The sequence below is a fragment of the Hippopotamus amphibius genome, chromosome 9 (genome assembly GCF_030028045.1).
Source record: "Hippopotamus amphibius kiboko isolate mHipAmp2 chromosome 9, mHipAmp2.hap2, whole genome shotgun sequence".
Taxonomy (NCBI): Eukaryota; Metazoa; Chordata; class Mammalia; order Artiodactyla; family Hippopotamidae; genus Hippopotamus; species Hippopotamus amphibius.
In genome coordinates, this window is record NC_080194.1 from 56,421,249 (window position 1) to 56,441,549 (window position 20,301).

Sequence of the window (20,301 nt, forward strand, 5' to 3'; positions counted from 1 at the left end):
GAACATACAGGGAGTATTAAGAGAAAGTGTATCATCCAGTTAATCCACAGAGTAGAAGACAAAATAAAAGTCACAGGAGATAATACTAATAACAGTTAACATGTATTAAGAGCTTACTATGGTCTAGGCACTGTTTTAACATAAAGCATAGACTAAAATATTTAATTCTCAAAACAGTCGTATGAAGTAGCAACAATTTGCATTTTGCCCTGTATCAGTCAAGGCCCCCCAAAGAATAGCACACTAAATTTAAGACATTTCAATGGCTGTTTATTTGAAAATGACTATTTACAATGCCTCAGGCAGAAATGAGGGGAACTACACAGCCGAAGGCGGGAGCCATGGGTAGCTATAATGGAACACTTGATAAAGCAAGACCTAAGAAATGAGGAAAGAGAGAGGTTGCCAGAATCTGGAGGATAGAAAGTCACATAGAGGCCACTTCAAAATAAGCGATGACCTTTAGCCAAGGGACATAGCCACCATGAAGGGTCCTTGAAAGGAGAGAACTGGGGGATAAACATCCTGACTGCACCCTCCTCCCTCCCTTTGCATCTCCTTCCAGTGCTCCCAACTGGCTGAACACAACCAGAAATCAAAGCACAGAGGGGCCCTGAGGATGTGGTCCTTACAGGCTGACCTCCAAGGATAGAAACCTTATGATAAGAATGGAAAGGTAGGTAGTTATCTACCTTGCCATAGAAGATATGGAATTTCAGGTGACAAGTGTGGTATTAATTCGATGTGCAAAGAAAAAGTATTGAAGATCTTTCATGGATTGGAGAAGAAAGTAACCAGAAACAGGAAAACCATTAAAAAGACCCCTAATTGTCTGAATGAGTGGTAATAACCTGGAGGTTATAGGAGGAATGAAAAGCAGGGGCCAATTCTAAAGCAATTTCTCAAGAGTAATATTAGAGATCAACTCCATTGGGCATATTAGGTAACGGGATACGATGGGGAGTTGGGATGAGGTAAGGAAAGTGGCAAAGATGATAGGCGGGTTTTCAGCCTGGGTACTGAGAAAAGAGTTCTTACTATTAAGGGAAAATGTAATGCAATGAAGGTCTGGATATGGGAGTGTTATGGTGAAGGCTCTTTCATTTGAAGCCTACTTATGCTTACTTAAGTGGAAAAGGCAGAACTTATTATAAAAGTATAGGGTTATATCCAGAAACTTAAGGGCAGAAAGTAGAGCTGAACCTCACAAGGGACTGGAATCAGGAACGGGCAATACATCCGACGCCATGTTGCTACCTGGCGGTGCTGGGTCATCCCAAATCTGCACGACGCACGTCCCCGCCTCACTTTGTTCCATTTGTATCTCTTTTCACAAGCCAGATTTCTCTCCGTCTCCATGCACATGATTGAAAATGGCAGCTTATAACACAGGGAGATCAACTCGATGATGAGTGATGACTTAGAGGACTGGGACAGGGAACGTGGGAGGGAGTTGCGGGAGGGAGGGGATATGGGGATATATGTATAAATATAGCTGATTCACTTTGTTGTACACCAAAAACTGGCACAGCAGTGTAAAGCAATTCTATTTCAATAAAGAGCTTAAAAAAGAAAAAAGAAAATAAAAAGAAAATGGCAGCTTCACTTCTGAGTTGCTATCACTCCCCAGTTTAGCCAGAGCGGTCTGGTGCCCTCCATCATTCCATATCCTTGGGAGACGGGATCCAGCCAGCTATGGCCAAGGGTGCAGGGTCATGGAGTTCAAGCCCACTCTGGAGCAGAGGAAGTTCTCAGAGGAGGTCCATGTGCTGGGGGGAAATGCCTGAGAGGTGAGGGAAAGATGAGCTCACTGCTGGACATTTCCAGTGGGAGGTGCATGCAGAATGTCTTCACTGGAATAGCTAACAAGCTATAATGATCTCAAGCCAAAATGAGAGGACAGCGAGTTGGCAGGAGGCGAGTCGGGGCTAGTGAAATAGAGATGACAATTGAAGGCAAATGTTGAAAGAGGGGAAAGAAAGGGCCAAGGAATGAGCTCTGGGGAATGCTTTACTTTCCAGGACAAGATAAAGAATATCAGTGAAGGATACTAGTAAAGAATATAGAAGAGGGTCTGTGGGAGGGTAGGACAAAGGCAGAGAATGGAGAATCATGGCACCAGGAAGGAAAGAAGGGCTGGCTGACCCATGAGGCCATCTGCTCCGGAAACTGTGAGCTTCAGGAGGGTAGGGTCTGAATCTGTCTCTCTGGGAGGGGGCACAATGCCTAGTGAGGAGCTAAACAAATATCTGTTGATTTGAACAAAGATGGAAAAGAAAGAGAATAGCTGTTAGATTTAGCAAGAATGAGGTCTTTAGTAAGAAAGCAATTACATTAGAATGTAAAGGCAAAGTCAGGATGAAAGGAAGGGGGCGGGACAGCCTAATCATTTAGAAACTTTGATGCTGGAAGAGTGAAATGACTTGAAAAGGAAGCGGAGTTAAAGGAATGATTGATTACTATTATTATTATTTCTTTTGTGTTTATTTTTTAGGATGGAAGAGATGTACATATTTGGGGAAAAAATGGTCTAAGATATGTGCATTGAACATATATTCGAGACAAAAGCAATTAATGGAACAGTGTTAAAGAAGGTGGGAAGAGGTGAGAGGAACTTTAGAAATCAGACAGAACTCTTCTCAGGGACCAGGAGAAGAAAAGGAGCTTAAAGATACAAGGGGAATTTGAGATAGAGAAACGCAACGTTAGGGAAGTCTCCCCACGTACCTTCAAATTCCCATTGAAGGAGGAATCCTCTTGCTGGCTTGCCTGGGGCAGGGTTGGAGGCTGGGGGTGTTGGAGATTTGAAACTGCAACAAAGCAAACAGTACTACCCAACAGTAAAAGGCCAGCGAAAGCTAGCCTGATGCCATTTGTTAGGGCCTCCGTTCATACAACTCCAAGACATGCTTCCGCGAAATTCAGCAGTTTGGGAGCTGATGCAAAGGCCAGTGGTGATCCCTGGGAAGAGGGGCAACAGACTCCAAGGGGGCAGCAAGGTGCCTGTTGAAAGAGCTTAGCCAGGAGTCAGAGTGGCAGTTGAGGCTGAGAGCTGGAGAGACTGGGGCCTTGGTGATCCAAGGGAGGTAGCAGCACAGAGAGGGAAGACATGAAAAGCTGTCTCAGAGCAGAAAGTGTTTGCTCTCACACTCAAGAGTACACAGCCATGGTGAAGGTCAAGATACCAGCATGCCAAGGAATGGCTCCAGCTCTGAAAAAACAGCTGAAAGCACAAAGGAATCAAGAAGTATCTCGTAAACTCCTGCTCGCCTCTGTGGAGAGACCCACACTTCCCAAAGGGCTGTCGCCCCAGAGGCTTCTAATCTCCGTGGCTGTTGTTTCCCACAAATCCCAATGGTAGGAAGGTCGGCATTAAGGTTCACCCTAGCGTGTGATTTAAAGTGAAAAGGAAATAACAACCAAATCATATATACAGTGTGAGTATAACTATGGGGAAATACTTTATAGAAAGAAAGGAGAAAGGAAAGGGAAATTGGGAAAAGTCATCAAAAATGAATGCTCTTGATCCTGGGGGGAAATGCAACTGTGGATAATTTGGTGGTTTTCTTTCTTTTCTTTTTCTTTCTTTTTTTCCCCCACATCTTTTTCATTTCTGTGGGAGAAGTATTGTTGTTCCAAGGAAGGCTGGAAAGGTTTTGGAGTCCGGGGCACAATTACAGCGGCTCCCTGCTGTGGACCACCCACCAAGAGCGAGGCGCTGTGCTTGGTGCTTTACATACATTACTTCTAATTCTTCTGACCATCCTTGGGATTACTATTATCCCCCTTTCAGATGTGAAAAGTGAAACTCGAAAATGATAAGGAACATTGCCAAGTCCAAACCCCATCTGTCTCCTTTAACTGTCTCCTTTAACTCACAGCCACTTTGATTCTACTCTGACTCTTTCTTAGTAGATGTCTGACGTTAGGCAAAATATTTAACCTCTTTGAGGCTCAGTTGCTTCACCTATAATCATTAAACACACACACACATATACAGGAAATGAATTTACCACCAGCTCAAAATCTGTATCAGAGCCACCAAAGTAAAGGGGATTAAATCAGCTCATGGGAGTGGACTGCAAGGAAATGGGCTTTCCAGGACACTAGAAAATGAGAAGCGTTGTTCTATGGACCTAGTGATGCTGCTTGGCTGAAGAATCAAGAGAGCCCAATGTTTGTAAACATTCCCTTTATTAAAAATACAAAGGTTGTTAGTTTAGGTTTTTCTAGGATGATGTTGTAAGCCCAAATATAAAAGGGCAGCAGTGAGCAGGAATTGAGCTGTTTTCCCAACATAGCGGGGTCCTTACTTATGCAGAGAATGTCACTGGTAGCTGAGCAGCCCATGGGGACTTCAGGGCAAAGGGAGCGCTTACCTAGGTGAGCTGCACCTGCTCTGGTGTTCGGCCCAGTTCCGCATCTGGGGTGAATAGGTCAGGCTTGATAGGGGAGGTGTGCAACAGCAGTGTTGGGGAGGAGATGTTCTCTCACCAACTTGCGACTCACCTGAAATACTACAAATGCCTTCTTAGAAGAGTTGTGTGGATTGAAAAGAATATCTTTAAAGTACCTGGTACCAAAGCCCTGCACAAAATATGACCTCATTAAACCGTAGCTTTTATTGCTGTTTTTCAAATTTTTATATTGAGCTTATATTAGCCTTTACAGGTAAGAAAATGAATATTTAAATGTGCTTATAGTTTGGCTGCTGTTATTGTCTGCAGATTAGAACTGAGATGAGCTGTTACACTAAAGGAAAGATACTTTTTACATTATACAATTTTGTTTGGCTACACATGGAGCACATATAAATTGTTCTGGGGTTTTTTTTCCAAAATAATTTTTTTTCTTGAAAACCTCTTTATCAAGATCCTCTTTCTGAGGCTGATACCTCTTGGGCATTCCTTCCCACGAGTCATTTCAGAGAAATCTGGTTAAAATAAAATGCAGGTGACAGAATTAGAAACCCAAGCATCGATCACAATAGTAGGTAAAATGATGCCAAGACACCATAGCCAAGAGGTGGAAGTAATTCGAATGTCCATCAACAGATGAATGGATAAACAAAATGTGGTATATGTATATAACGGAACATTATTCACTCTTAAAAAGGAAGGAAATTCTATCACAGGCTACAACGTAGATGAACTTTGAGGACATTATGCTAAGTGAAATAAGCCAGTCACAAAAAGGCAAACACCATATGATTTGACTTATATGAGGTATCGAAAGTAGTTAAATGCACAGAAACAGAGAATAAAGTTGGTGGTTACCAGGAGCTGGTGGTGGGGGAAGGGAAGGGGGAGTTGTTTAATGGGTATAGAATTCCAGTTTTGAAAGATGTGTAGTTAGGGTTCTCCAAAGAGAGAGGTTTATTAGGAAGAACTGGCTCACACCATTATGGAAGCTGAAAAGTCCCATGATCTGCTATCAGCAAGCTGGAGATCTAGGAATGCCCATGCTGTAATACCAAACCAAGGGTCGTAGAAGAAGACCAATGTCCCAGCTTAGTATGCAGACAGCAAAGAGATAAAACCTCCTTTCTCTGCTTTCTGTTCTATCCAGGCCCGCAACACATGATGCCCACCCACTTGGAGAAGGCAATCCATTAATACGTTACTGAGTCCACCAATTCGAATGATCTCATCCAGAAACACCCTCACAGACTTGCCCAGAAGTAGTGTTTAATCTCAGCACCTCATGGCCCAATGACATTGACACATAAAATTAACCATCCCACAAGACCAAAAGTACAGGAGATCCATTTCACAGCAATGCGAATACACGTAACACTACTGAACTCTACACTTAACATGGTTAAGGTAGTAAAAAAAAAAAAAAAAGGTGAATAGATACAATTACCAATAAAATCAAGTCAAAAGATCTTTGCAGAAAAAAAACTTCCCTTGAATATGCATAAAAATAAATTTGAACCACACACAAAAAAGTAATACCAGAGAAATAAAACCACCAAACATTCAGAAGATGTTATTGCAGGCAACGGGGGGGTGGGGTAAGAGCTATCCAAGCAGCCAAGTCCTGCCCACATCACTCAGGTGACAGTAGAAGGAGGATGGGTTGGGTACAGGTTGCCTGCCAGCCCTGTATGAGAATTCAGGCCTTTGCCAGATCAGTCAGCAGAGCAAACACCTTCTTTCCCTACCCTGACTCCCTGAGTTCCAGCTGCCTGGTTGGTATCTGCAGGGGGCCCACCTGCATCTCCTCAAGCAAACATATCAACTAGCCCCATTAGAATGTCAGCCCACAAAAATCCCCATTTGCCTAAACCAGATGAGGCTCTGTCCTGCTTTGTGCATCCCTAATATACCACCTGCTGCCTCAGACACTTGAGCCCAGGACAAGTCTCTCTACACTCTGAGAATCCAAATCGTGAGCCTTGACCAAGACAATAACTAACCATGCCGGTGGAAAATTTTCATAAGGAGATTAAAGTAAGAAAGTTCATTAGCCAGGATGCTCCTGGCTGCAAATACCAGAAATGTCTGACAAACTAGTTAAAAGATAAGGAAATGTATTATTGCATAATAAGAAGTCGAAGTCAAAGTCAAGTCAATAAATAGGATAGGCTCCAGGGGCAGTTAATCAGAAACTCAACATTGTCATCAAAGACCTCTATTGCTTCAATTTCTGTTCTGTCATCTAGGTATTAGTTACCTACTCATGCTAGTGGCAAGATGTCTCTGCAGTTCCGCTGTCATATTCAGAGAGAATATGGCCAGAGGAAGAAGAGCAGCTGTCTCTTCCTGTTTTCTCTTTCTTAGAGCAGGAACCCTTTCCCTGTAAGCCCTTAGCATACTTCCCCTGTCATCCCATTGGGCAGAAAATGGGGCCACGTGTCCATTCCTAAATTAGTCACTACAGGAAGAATATTTTTACTACACTTGGCTGAGTTTAATTATTTCGAGAGATCATAGTGTCCACTATACAACGTAAATAAGACCATCAAATAGACATAGCTATTATATCAAATTCTTGCCCCGGAACTTTTCAGAGAGCAACTATGATGCTCCCCCCTGACCCACTGTCTCCCCCACCCTTCATCTCAACTCAGTTCCAAGACTCTAAGTTCTCAGCATTTAAGTCACTCCTCTGGAAGAGACAGGGGGAAAAGAATGCTGTGGTCAAATATAATTGGGAAATATATACTCAGAGATTCACGGTTATCAGTTCATTTACTAAAAGTTCTGCAGAGTCCTGCAGACTAAATCTATCGTTTCCCAGATTTACCTATCTATTTTTTTTCCCCTAGTAACTTAATATTATCATTCTGTGGAATTAATGCGCCTCAAACTTTAAGAAATTTGAGTGAAGACGTGGTCTTTCTTGGAAACAGGCAATCTCTGATTCTTCATCCCTACAGTCTCAGCTTAAACAGTAGCTCTTCCTGGAAGCCCAGCACCCACCCAGCAGAAGGAGGACTCAAGCACTGATCTCACTGTGTTTTAATTGCCTGTACTTGAAGTTTCTCCCCCACTATCTGTGAGCTCTTTGAGGTCAGGAACAGTGTCTTGTTCAGGGCTGTCTATCCCACACCCAGCATGGTGGCCAGCATAGCGAAGGGACTGATGCTTCTTGGAAGAATCCAATGGCCTACCTATGGTTTTACCCAAAGGTAAGGATATAAACTAGAATGAGGCCAAGATAAACAAATACTGATCTCAGCCTTTCTAATCCACTCTGCCTCTGAGTAATCACTGAGCACCTCTTCAAGACTGCTGAGGAGCTAACTTTTCCCAGAAACTCCAGTCAGCACAAAGGAAGCCTTTGTTCACAGACTGCACCTCTGCACCCAGAGTCCTCCACAAGGAGCCTCAGCCCCTCCAGGCCTATCACCCCTGTCGGAGGACCCAAGAGGAGACTGTACTCTGCCTCCTGACGGGGCCTTTGAGGCTGCCTCGTGACCCTCACCCTACCATCATAAACGAAAGATAATTATCCGCTGGGCAGAGGTCATCAAGTCTATAAAAGTGCCTAGAGCATGTTGGAAGAAAGGGCTTTCTTAAGTACAAAGTGAGATTATAACTAAAAAAGAAGAAGAAGAAGGGGGCGGGGTGGGGGGGAAGGAAGGAGTTGGGGAGGAGGAGGAGAAGAAGAAGGAGAAGACATCTTCCAGCTGGTGTGGTCCAAACGCATCAGTTGTGGGAGCCTCAGGGTAAGGCTGAATAAGGGGAAGTAGAAAGGTGAGTTGCTTCCCTTCTCTAGTGGTACAGATAATGCTGACCCCATGGGAGCTAGATAATGCACTGTTGAGGCAAACATTCTTGGTTGCCCATCCAAGATTATCACCCACTTCTCTTCCTCCTTCCAAACAGAAACAAGCCTGGGTTCAAGTATCCACCCTCTTTCAAACAGGCATGGTTTTCAGGGGAAGCTGATGGCAATCCCAGCTCTAGATGGTGACCCAGGTTTGTGCATAAGCCAACCATGGTGGATCTATTCCATCTGGCAAGGCTTTATTTAGGAATGGGCATGTAACCCAATTCTGACCAATTAAGTGTAAGGGTGAAATCTGCGAGAAGGCTTCTGGGAAATTTTCCTTGCTTCTAAAAAAGAGAAAGGGAAAAAAGAAAAAAAGGAAATTCGTTCTTCTTCCTCTGGTCATTACTGGCACAAGAGTGATGGCTGGGACTGCAGCAGCTATTTTGTCACTAGTCTGAGGACAGAGCCAACATCAAAGGGGCAGAATAGAGAGAAGGAAACATCCTAGGTCTTTGATGATGTTATCCAGCCTGGGATCATACTATAACTGCAGTCCACACCAGCCTTCTTACTGTCTGTGTGAGCAAACATTTTATCATTTTTTCACTTTGGTTTTACATATACTGTGGCCAAAAGCTTCCTGACTATGTTAAATATACAAGGTCCCAAGGCCAGGTCTTGTGTATTCTGTGTCCAATTGCTTTGGCTTTTCTCCCCAGTGTTGGGTAGTGGACACCACCAACCAGTGTGAACTGAGGCCATGGCTCTAGAAGAGGCTGGTTGGGATATACTATGTCACAAGTGAAACCCTTGGACCTGCGTAAGCCTGGTTCCCAAGGTCTACACAGTGCAAAGTGCAAAGTGGTCACTTCTCCTGCCCAAAAGGAGAGTGAGATAAAAAGCTTATCTACCCCTGTTCCCCGTGAGAAAAGACAAAGTTTCTGCCCCAAATGTGTAAAAACAGCTCTATCCTTCTTGGCTGAATTGGGAGAAGGATGTGGTCAGAAAACCGTAAGCCAATGAGCTAGACCAGAGCAGAGTCTGATCTGAGGTCGAGATTGGGCAAGAATGATGGACTTAGTTTAGTTGATATTATTTTGGTTTATTCCCAGGGTAGCTAATAAATAGTGCAAAATATGTAAACTAGGTAAGGTTGAAGATGGAAGGACATGGCTCTCCACTGACCCTTTTATTTCTTACAAACTCTTGACTGAAGTTAGAGGTCTTAGCAATTAACCAGGCATGAGATGCCTGCCTGATCAGAGCTGTGCAGAACTGTGAGCGCAATGCCTGTATATCCCCAGTCATGGAAGCTCTCAGAAACTACATGCACTCTTGATAATTCAATAATTCTGTCACTCAGGAAGCTGTACCCTCTGTCCTCGTATCGAAGTTCTGGGCTTTAGAATTCTTATATGCTAGCACTGGACAATCTCTCCTGTTTTGTGCCTGCCTTGCAAGGGAGTTTTCCACAGGTGTCTACTTGGAGTTTCATGTGGGCCTCACTCCAGTACTCACCAGCCATGTGAATAGGCAGGCACCTCAACTCACTAAGTTCTAGTGTCTTCATTTCAGTTTCCCCACTAAAAGACAAATTCCATAACGGCAGCATTTTTCTTTTCCTCTGTTTTATTCACTGATATATCGTAGGTGCCTAAAACAGTGCCAGAAACATAGTAGTCACCTAGTAAATACTGATGAATGAAATCATCTCTAAAGTGGGGGAAAAGTAGTATCTACCTCATAGGATTATTCAAATGCCAGATGAGATAATGTGCACAACTTCTGCACACTGCCTGGAACCTAGTAATTGCTAAAGAAATGGCAGTTATTATCACTGTTATTATTATCATTATAACTATTATTAATAATACTAATCTAACTTTTGTCTTTGCCCTACTGAGCAGGTAGATGACTTGTTCCACATGAGCCAATAACTGGTAATTCAAGATCCTTAAAAAAAAACAAAAACAGAATTTATTGAGTGACTATGATGTGTCCACATGGAGGCACAGACAGGAGTAGGGCTTAAGCATTCATTTCCAAAGGTCAGATCTGTTCCTCCTCCTCCTCCAAATCTCCTAAGTCAATGCTACGCTCTCTACCCCCAAATTTCCCTCTCACCCATCTGATTCCTCTCTGACTTTTACCTACCACATCCTGGTTGTCGCCAAGTTTCCAATCTCCCTGAGTAATGTCTCTCATACCTGTCCCTCCTCGCCATTCTTCCTAAGTTCAGACCCCTTTTACCTCCCACCTGGTCTGGAACAGCCTTTGCTCTTCTGCCCTCACTCTCCCACTGGTCCATTCCCATCTCTATATGCCTGTCAGATTCCTCTTCCCCTCACTCTCCTCCTCCTAAACCTCATACTCTCCCGATTACCTGCAAAATCATGTCCAAATCATTAGTGATGCAATTAGCAAGGATTTCAACTTGGCCCTAAACTATTCTTCTAGCCTCCTCCATCACTACATTCCCTCGCCTTACCATACCCTGTGGCCACCATTCCTGACCCACCCGGGAAGAGTCTCGCCTCTGTACATCCATTCAAAGGGATCTTTTTGCCTGACACATGCTCCTTCTACACCTCCAGCTATGCTGGTGGTTCTCAGCACGGGGCAATTTTGCCCCCAAGGGGATATCTGACAATGTCTGCAGACGGTTTTGGTTGTTGTAACTGGGATAGAGCGTGCTACTGGCACCTACTGTGTAGAGGCCAGGGATGCTGCTAAAATGCACAGGACAGCCCCACAACAAAAAATTAACCAGCCCTCAAAGCCAATAGTGTTGAGGTTGAGAAATCCCCAATGCTACCAACGCTTCAAGACCTACCTGAACGCCAGCTTCTCTATGAGGGTCTAAAATGGGAGCCTAGAGACCGCCCCCATCTAACTTTATTCCAGTTTCTGTGACCCCCATCAGTCCTCTCATGCTTCTAAAACCATGGGCCCATTCACTGGTTTTCAAAATTTCTCTTCTAGCCTAGAGGAAATGTCCCAAACTGACTCACATCAAATCACAGCCAGATAAGACAGTCTCTAATTGCCATCGGTCAAAAGTTTTTGTAACTCCAGCTTTATTCCCCAAACCCTTTATTTGCATTTACTTGATTCTGCCTTGTGCTAGTGGTTAACAACTTTGTCTCCACGCCAGGAAGGGACTGTCTGTTCCTTACTCCATGTACTAAGCACAAAGCCTGACCAAAGTGGGGGTCTGATGGGTGTTTAGTGAATGTTAAGTGTCATTGAACAGATCTTGACTGCATGGTCTGACCCTAGCTTTTGCGAAAAAGGTTTTGGCTGAGTAGACTTTGCTTATGTTCTTTGTCCAAATCAACCTGCCAGCTATGGCCTCCAGGATGTGGCATAGGGAAGAATAAAGCATTTCTTGGGCGCTCTTTTTGTTTTAAAGAAGAGAATGTAGAACAATCCAGTCAATCCCATTCCTATTTCAGCTAAGTCCTACTTGAGAGTTAATATGTCCACTTCCTTGGCTCCCAACCGCTGCAGGACCAGATGGACAGGATACTTTTGTGAGAAACCCCCCAAATTTCAAGGAGTGGAGTGTTCTAAAAAAGCCACTTACCTTTTTTTTTGCTTTAATTTTTTATTTTGTATACCATTTTTAAAGGTTACTTTCTATTTACAGTTATAACAAAATATTGGCTCTATTCCTCGTGTTGTCCTTCAGCCTGTCTTACACTCAATATTTTGTACCTCCCTCTCCCCTCCCCCACTGGTAACCACTAGTTTGTTCTTTATGTCTGTGAGACTGTTTCTTTTCTGTTATATTTACTAGTTTGTTGTATTTTTTAGATTCCACATATGACATCGTACAGTATTTGTCTTTCTCTGTCTGACATATTTCGCTTAGCATAATGCCCTCCAAATCCATCTATGTTGCTGCAAATGGCCAAATTTCATTCTTTTTTATGGCTGAATAGTATTCCATTGTATACATATACCACATCTTTGTTCAATCATCTGTTGATGGACACTTAGTTTGCTTCTATATCTTGGTAATTGTTAATAATGCCACTGTGAATATTGGGGTGCATGTATCTTTTCAAATTAGTGCTTTTGTTTTTTTGTTTTTGTTTTTTTCAGATATATACCCAGGAGTGGAATTGCTGGGTCATATGGCAGTTCTCGTTTTAGTTTTTTGAGAACCCTCCATAGAAATTGGCTGCACATATTTATATTCCCACCAAGAGTGTAAAAGCAAAGAGCCACTTACCTTTATCCTGAGGCAAAGTCATAATCTCTAATTTGCTTTAAACTCTAGCTGAAAATATGGAGTTGAAATCTGACACCCCAATAATTTCCCCTAGGCAACACTGACCAGGACCACCCTCAGCAAGGCCACTTTGGACTCTGGGGACCAGATCTCTGCGCACGCCCTCAGCTTCCATCCCTTGCTGTCAGCTGGCACAATCTGCTTCTGTCTTTGGAGGTGTCATGCTGGTGTGTGGCTATGCACCCTCTCTCTCCCTGTTCATCCTGCTGCTGTGAATCAGTAAGCAGAATGCTCTCAGGAAGCCATTAAGAGACAATTCACTCGACTACAAAATGGGTATTTCAGAGTACATGCTTACCGACGGTGTCCTCAGGCTAGTCACCAATTCCCAGCCCGCGTGGGTCCACCTAGCAACGAGTTCTGCCTGAGCCTGCTTCCCCCAGTCTGGCTGACACTCTCAGCCTTGGCTTTTGGGGCTTCAGGTCCTTTCTGACTGGGTTCCAAATGCAAATCTCCCTTCCAGACCCCAAACTGCAGATCCCATAACAGTTCCTTGCTCTCCTGGTTTCCGTGCCATCTACCCCTACACAGGTCTCAAGTCCTGATGCCTGACTGGCCAGCTGGGCTTAATAGATGATTCTTTAAGTCCTCTTTGCCTTCCCTGTAGTCCAAGTGTGCTTAACCCAGGATTTAGTTTAAGAAAACAGCGGTGTGCACATACAAAGCTATTCAGAGAGAGAGAGTCTCTTGCTTTCATTAGCTTCTCAAAACCACTCACCTTCTAGATTCCGTCAACTGCTATGCTCTTTACCATTCAATGTGTTTCCAATCCTTGCTTTTAATCAGCCTGCCCTCTCTCAAAACCTTTTTTCTATATCAGACTTCTGCGTCCACCGTATGCTCCCCACTGCTGCCCTGCCCCCTGTCCGTTTATTATCTGACCCTGACACCCACTTCCAATGCATTATGCAATCATCATCCCCACATTTACATATCACTTCCCTAAAGTGTCATTTTCATCGTCTTCAGTAGGAAGGGACACAATTACGCGGCACACAGGCCATTACAGTCTTACATCTCTATAGAAAAGTCAACTCTTCACTTTCCATCAGTTTCTTACTACAGACCTTCAATTCAGATAATTCAGGATAGCTAAGGGATCTTTTTCTTTCTTTCCAGGTTGATTTCCCAATACGCAGAAAGGTGGCATAGCAAGAGCCCAGGACTTAGGACTGGAAGACTTGTACTAGAATCCAAGCTCTACCACTTACCAGCTGTGTGACATTGGGAAAGAGGCTTAACCTCTCTAAGGCTCAGTTTACCCATATGCAAAATGGGGATGCTAGCACCTACCTTGCTCCATGACAGTGAGGTTTGCATGAGCTGCAAGTACCCAGCTCTGTGCTCACGCAGTGATTAGCCTTGTAGGTCTCTGTGACCAGACTTAAATAAGAAAAGACACTGGATTTGAAGATTTCTCCTTGCCACACAGCAGCTGAGTAATCCTGGACAAGTGCCTTTAATCTCTCAGGCGTTTGTATTTTTTCATCTATGAAATGATTTTAGTGTCCCCCACCGGGCTCACCTTGTATAGGACATTTTAATCTGAAATTGCTTGCACATTGAAGCACATCGCAAAGCGTTTTGATGGTGCATCTCTTTCTCAGAAAAGTAAGTCTGAACCTGGGAATTTTAACCAGATTCTTTCATCTCCCCCTAACCGCCCTCCCCCCCAAGTTTTTCCTGTGGTTGGTATATTCCCCAGGAGAAGATCAAAGAAGCAGCTCTTTACTAGCTCCTGTCTCTGGGAAAGTAGGGCAGATCTAGTAGCCTGGAGGGAGTTGGGCCTAAATTAAACCCTGGGGCACTCCTGGGACTGGAGATGCCAAATCATCAACCTTCCATTGCTTGGCCTAAGTGGCAACTAAGCTCTTTAAATCTCCTAAAGAAATTCAGCAAGAATAAGGATTATTCATACTATCGTTTTAATCCAGCATTTGTGGAAAACTGATGTGCTTAAAAATAAAGTTTTTATTCAATGATGTGTTTAACCTTAGTCCGTCCAGGCCAGCATTTTGCATTAGCACAGGTGGTGTTGGTTTGTCCTATGCCCATTAGACCCTGGAGTCTCTAAGGTACAGTTTTTTACCCAAAAAGCGGACGGTGAGCACAATTAGTGTCAGCCCTGTCCCCAGGAGACAAGCAACGAGGTTAAATAACCAGGCATAATAACTGCCTTCAGGAATGTTTTCTTCTGAGGCGGAAAACAAAAAACCCTATAACCCTCCAGGACTCCTGCCAAGCCCTAGACTCTGACCCGGGTCTGCAAATGTCCAATTCCCCAAAAGTTCCGGAACCATCTATCGGCATGTTTTCTGAGGAAAACAGCCCAACTTTCTTATTCCCTTTATTTGGCCCAAAGAGACAAAGCCTTAGATGTCTCTGAAAGTGCAGGAAGGGGTGGGAGGAGGAAGGGATCACGTTTTGTTTTCTGATAACTGTGAATTTTCCTTGTTTCATCTGGCTTTCAACTTTCATCAAAACAAGTTGTTTACCAAGATTCGTGTCGGATATAATAAAGGCCCCAGATACTTCTACCTGTGGGTACCAAGACTCAATAACGTGGTGCTCAAATTACACTCTCTGCCTCCATGGGGCCGCTTCCATGTGTTATTGTGGGCTGCTTTCTGCTGATTTAAAGCGAGATGACACAGAGACAGATTAGGGAAAACCACAGACATTATAAATTGCAAGTTGGCCTCAAAAGATGAATGAAGAAGCAATGCTTTGATCTGTGATTCAGAGCTGAGCTGCAGTATTTACAGAAAAACATGTCTTTGGGGAAAGAGAGAGAGAGAGTGACAGAGAGAGAAAGATTCAGGCATAGAAAACAGCCTTTGGGTATTGAAAAGCATATTTTCTCAAGTTACAGATGACCTAAATGAACAGGAGGGCTCAGGCAGAAGAGTGCAGGGGTTTTCTTGCCATTTTGTTCAGCCTGTAAGGGTTGATATTGAGGGGATTCACATGATGGGGCATCTGGTCTGATAAAAAATTGCAGCACCTAATTCAGTTCATACTTGGCTATCCTGTAATGCAGGGCTACAGAAAGACAAATGGCTCCACGGGCGTGGATGTCTTCCTGCAGTTTTTCTTTCCTTGCCATGCTCCCCTGTAGATCTTTCGTGGACACTGTGTGACCAGAGCTGTTGCCCTCTGGGCCAACCATCTCTTTGCCTTTCTGCCAGTGCAGGGTATACAGCCATCCTGGGGACTCAGGGACTCTGAGACTGAAAACCATGACCTTGGCAGCCCCTTGACCTCTCACAGATCTAAGATGTCCTCGATCAACCAAACTGGTCTTTGCAGCGCCCCCCAGTGCCCACCTCTCTCCCCATTCCCCTCTCAGCCCTTGACTGATTTAGAATTAGTGGCTTCATGGAATGGGAAAAGCTACTACAGATCAGAGACTCAACCCTTCCAAACTCACAGATGGGTAAAGAGAGGCTCAGAGAGGGAATGTGACTTCCCCAAGTCCACACAGCTGGCTATTGTGCTCCCCCTTAGGGAACAACAAAACTTCGTAACAGACCAGACATGTGACAGAATACCCCAGAAAAATGTCTAAGAGATGTCCAGTTCTCTCCCATCCAACTTCCCCATTCTGCTACCTATGGAGTAAGGAATGCTCAGAGGTCCTTTTAGCATTTCCCTCTCTTGGGTGGAAGGATGCAGAAAAACATGAAATCAGCCAGTAAAATGTCCAATTATATATTATAGATAATTACTACTGTTGATACTTATTGAGCGTTTACTAGGCTCAGGTACTGCTTATCTGTGTCAATTTATTGAATTCTCACAACCCCTCTGAGAGGTAGGTACATTTATTATCCTCATTTGCCATGGAAGGAAACGGAGATTTAGAGTCATCCCAAGGCCACACACCTAATAAATGGCAGAGGCAGGCCTCCCCCCACCTCCCCACCCCGGCAGCTCTGAGTGCAGAGTCCCAGTTCTTTAACTCTTACCAGCAGATTTCAAACCTTGGTGCATTTCTGCACCAACTGGGGTGCTTGTGGGCAAGGAGACAACTGGGCCTCACCCCCAGATTCCTCACAGACATTTTTGGTCCAATCCCCCCACCTCCCAGTTTTTGCCCGTCTTTCTCTCACCCTGAAAGCATTTGTGCAGCTTATCGGATGGCTGATCACCCTCCTCCCCACAAACCACTCCCTCTTGACTCTCCAGGTCTCTTGTGACCTCCCTTTGAAGGCTGTTCTAGATGCTTTCATCACCGTCCCCTCCTCCTTCCCCTGAATTCCCACACCTGGGCCTCCCAGGCTCCGCACCCCTCTCTCCCATTCCTTCCCTCCACCACCCCCAACAAATCTCACCTTGCTCTCAGACCTGGCGTGCATTGCCTGCCCTCCCCATACTTTTGCTAACATACACAGTGTTGTTTGGTAAACACCAGTGGACACGGACGCTCGTCCTCGCAGTACGCTTCCTCCGTTTAAGTCTTTAGGGGTGGAGAGCTGGGATGAGGGGAATTTGTGCCGAAGTCTACCTCCTTTCAGTCGCCTCCGATCCACCCAGCAAATATTCACAAAGCAATTTCTGTCTGCTGAGCATCACGCAGGGTACTGCCAACAGGAAGCTGCACAAGACAGAGCCCCTGAGTTTAATGTCTAGTTCTTCCCTCTGAAAAATAAGGATAATACCACCTCCCCTTCTTCGCAGGGCTATCTATCCTTCAGTCATTTACTCACTTACTCAACAGAAGGGTGTTAAGCACCTTCCATTCTGCTGAGCACTTTTTAGCAGCTGAGGACAGGGGCTCTGCTCTTCAGGACCTTACAGGGCACACACTAGGCAGAGAACTATTATCCCATAACATAACTGGGAGAGCCAGAGGAAGACTTGCCACTGCCTAAATTAGTCAGGAAAAGGCTCCATGAGGCCCCTTGGAGCTCGATCTTAAGGACTAAATGGCTCAGTGAAGAACAGAGAAGGCGTGCTCACTTCAGCAGCACATGTACTAAAATTGGAATGACATAGAGATTAGCATGGCCCCTACACAAGAAGGACATGCAAATTCATGAAGCGTTCCATATTTTTCAATGAAAATTTTAAAAAAAGGAATGGAGAAGGGAAGGGTATGCAGACAACAACACAGGCAAAGATAGAGGGACGTGAAAAGGGGATTGTTCAAAGAAGGCATATTGATGTCTGTGGCTCTAGGTGGGCATGTGAAGGGGAGGAGAGGAGATGAAAGCGGAGGGGAGGCTGGAACCAGCAATGGGAAGGCCCTCCCATGCTGCTGGGCCTTCGTTCACTAATCTGGGATGACACTGCCGCTTCTCACATGCTCCAGGGGGTCTGGGGTTTCTCCTCCTCACCGCTTACCCCGCAAACCACTTGTCCATTCCTTGGACCACACCCAATGCTGTCCCTCAAGGATTCGTCTGTTTAGACAGGGACCTTGGCACCACCTTGCCCCAGGACCTCCGTATGAGTCATCAACCCACCACACAGCTGGCCAACCATTACGGCAGAAATAAATCTCAGGGCCCAAATGCTATACAAGTATTTAATTATGGGCCCACAGTTTAATTACTTAGTCCGGCTTTATATGACTTAATTTATAAATATAATTTACAGTTCCCTTGTTTCTTTCTCCAGCTATTTAACTTATTAATAGTGCTGACGGTAAGAGCTCTTTGGTCCTTTCTTGCTGGGCTCTGAGCCAGTGGTGAAAGAAGATAAGGCAGAGAGGGCAGGGATGGTGGGAGAAGTCCACCCTAGCAAGAAGCATTTTATCACCGGTACTGTTAAGAATTTCCAGTGTGTGATGATAATAAAAAGAAGATAGACTTAAAGTTGGTTTTATTATTGTTTTTAAAGCTTGTAAAGCCAATACCCATCCCCCTCCACTTGTCCTCCATTGCCCACACCCAGGACAGACCATATCCCCATTCTTCTACTCTGGGCACAACCTTTACCTCCACATTAAAACCAGTTCTCTGCAACAACCTGCTGGGGGTTTCCCTGAGGCCTCCCCAAGGGACATTTTGTTCATGCAACCAGCATTTATTCCATACCTACTAAGTGCAAGACCCTGTTGGCAAAGAAATGAATAACTGGGGTAAAATACAATACAGTAGTTAACAGTTACTGCACACTCAGTATGCACCAGGCACTGTGCCAAGCTTTCGCAAACATTCCATTTGATTTTCAGAATGACCCTAGAAACAAGGCTCAGGTTGTTCAAAACAGTGATGCTGGACCTTGGCCACATGTTGGAGTCACCTGGGGAGTTCTGATGCTGGACGCTACCCTCTGGAGTTTCTGGTTTCATTGATTTGGAGTGTGGGCTGGGCCTTGGGATATTAAACAAAACAAAAACCTCCTCATGCAATTATGATGTGTAGCCACATTTAAGAACCACTCATTTAAATAATTTTTCTAAGAATCCACAAATAGAGCCGGGAAGGCAGGCAAGCTGGCCAGCTGGCCACCTGGGCCCTGCTATGTGCACTAGGCCCTTTCACTACTAAGGATGTACTAGGTGGCAAATGCCATAAAAATGATAAAATAATATTGTGGGTCAAAGGACACTGAACACAGGGAATCCTTTATGAACTAGGTCATTTATAGGTTATTCTTTTCAAGAATTTGCAGACTATGCTGAAGTGGTCAAAAGGGTCAGGCAGGACTTTCAGGCAGAAAGAACTATGTGGGGTTTTCTTGCCATTTTGTTCAGCCTGTAAGGTTGATATTGAGGGGATACACATGATGGGGCATCTGGTCTGATAAAAAATTGCAGCACCTAATTCAGTTCATACTTGGCTATCCTGTAATGCAGGGCTACAGAAAGACAAATGGCTCCACGGGCGTGGATGTCTTCCTGCAGTTTTTCTTTCCTTGCCATGCTCCCCTGTAGATCTTTCGTGGACACTGTGGACACTATGTGCCTACAACCCTGTACATGCTCTCACCTCCCCTTACGCTTACAAAAAGGCAAGGGGGGGAGGGGCACAGGGGCAAACTCGTATCAGGTTCCTTGCTCACCCCCACAGAGTTTCAAAGAGGCAAAGGGTCAAGGGCTGTAAGGAGAGTGACAATCCACAGGAGAGCCTGCTGAGAAGGAAACATAGTTCTTTGTCTTCAGGGAGTCTAGATTCCAGCTGTGGGGGAAGGGAGAGAACTAGTGTTTTCCTTCCAAAGGAAAACATGGCCGGAGGTTTCCACGTAAGCACACATCTGACCAGCCTTGTTGTCACTCTGTCTGGGCTTTGGGGGGAAGGACACCTGAACATCACACTGCTTCAGCTCCAGCAGCTCACCAGCTGAGACAAGCAGTTGCTCCTGCTTCATCTGCTTCATGTTCAGCAGGGGGATTAGTTTAAGGTTCTGACCCTGGGGGAATGATGCCTACAGTAACTGCTCTGTTATCCTGTCCAGCTGGGAGTGAGGTGCCCTGCTTTGTCAAATACACTGGTTCCTGGAGAGCTAGTTGTCTCATATACCATCAGCGGGCGATCGGTATTCAAACATGCAGAATGCAAAAAATATGCTTTGTACTAAAACTATCCAGAACATAATTCCATCTTTCTTAGATACTTCAGTAGGCATCGTGCCTCGGGGACATTTTCAGAGACGGAAGAAGATGCAGGAAACGAAATTCCTGTTCATTGAGTTCTATGCTGCTAGCACGCAGTGAGGTGGAAGACAAATCAGTACACCATTTAATACTGACAATCGTCCAATGTGAGGCAGCTCCACTATACGAAAAAAACACTTGAGGCTCAAGATGAGTGCATTCATTCATACGGTATTTA

General features: G+C 44.6%; 1 non-coding gene across 1 annotated transcript; it reads left to right on the top strand.

Annotated features, from left to right (window-relative positions):
* Nucleotides 1-17,474: 17,474 nt before the first annotated feature.
* On the top strand, nucleotides 17,475-17,578 carry LOC130829521 (U6 spliceosomal RNA). Its single transcript, XR_009047554.1, has one exon. It is a non-coding gene; the product is annotated as a U6 spliceosomal RNA (small nuclear RNA).
* Nucleotides 17,579-20,301: the final 2,723 nt, after the last annotated feature.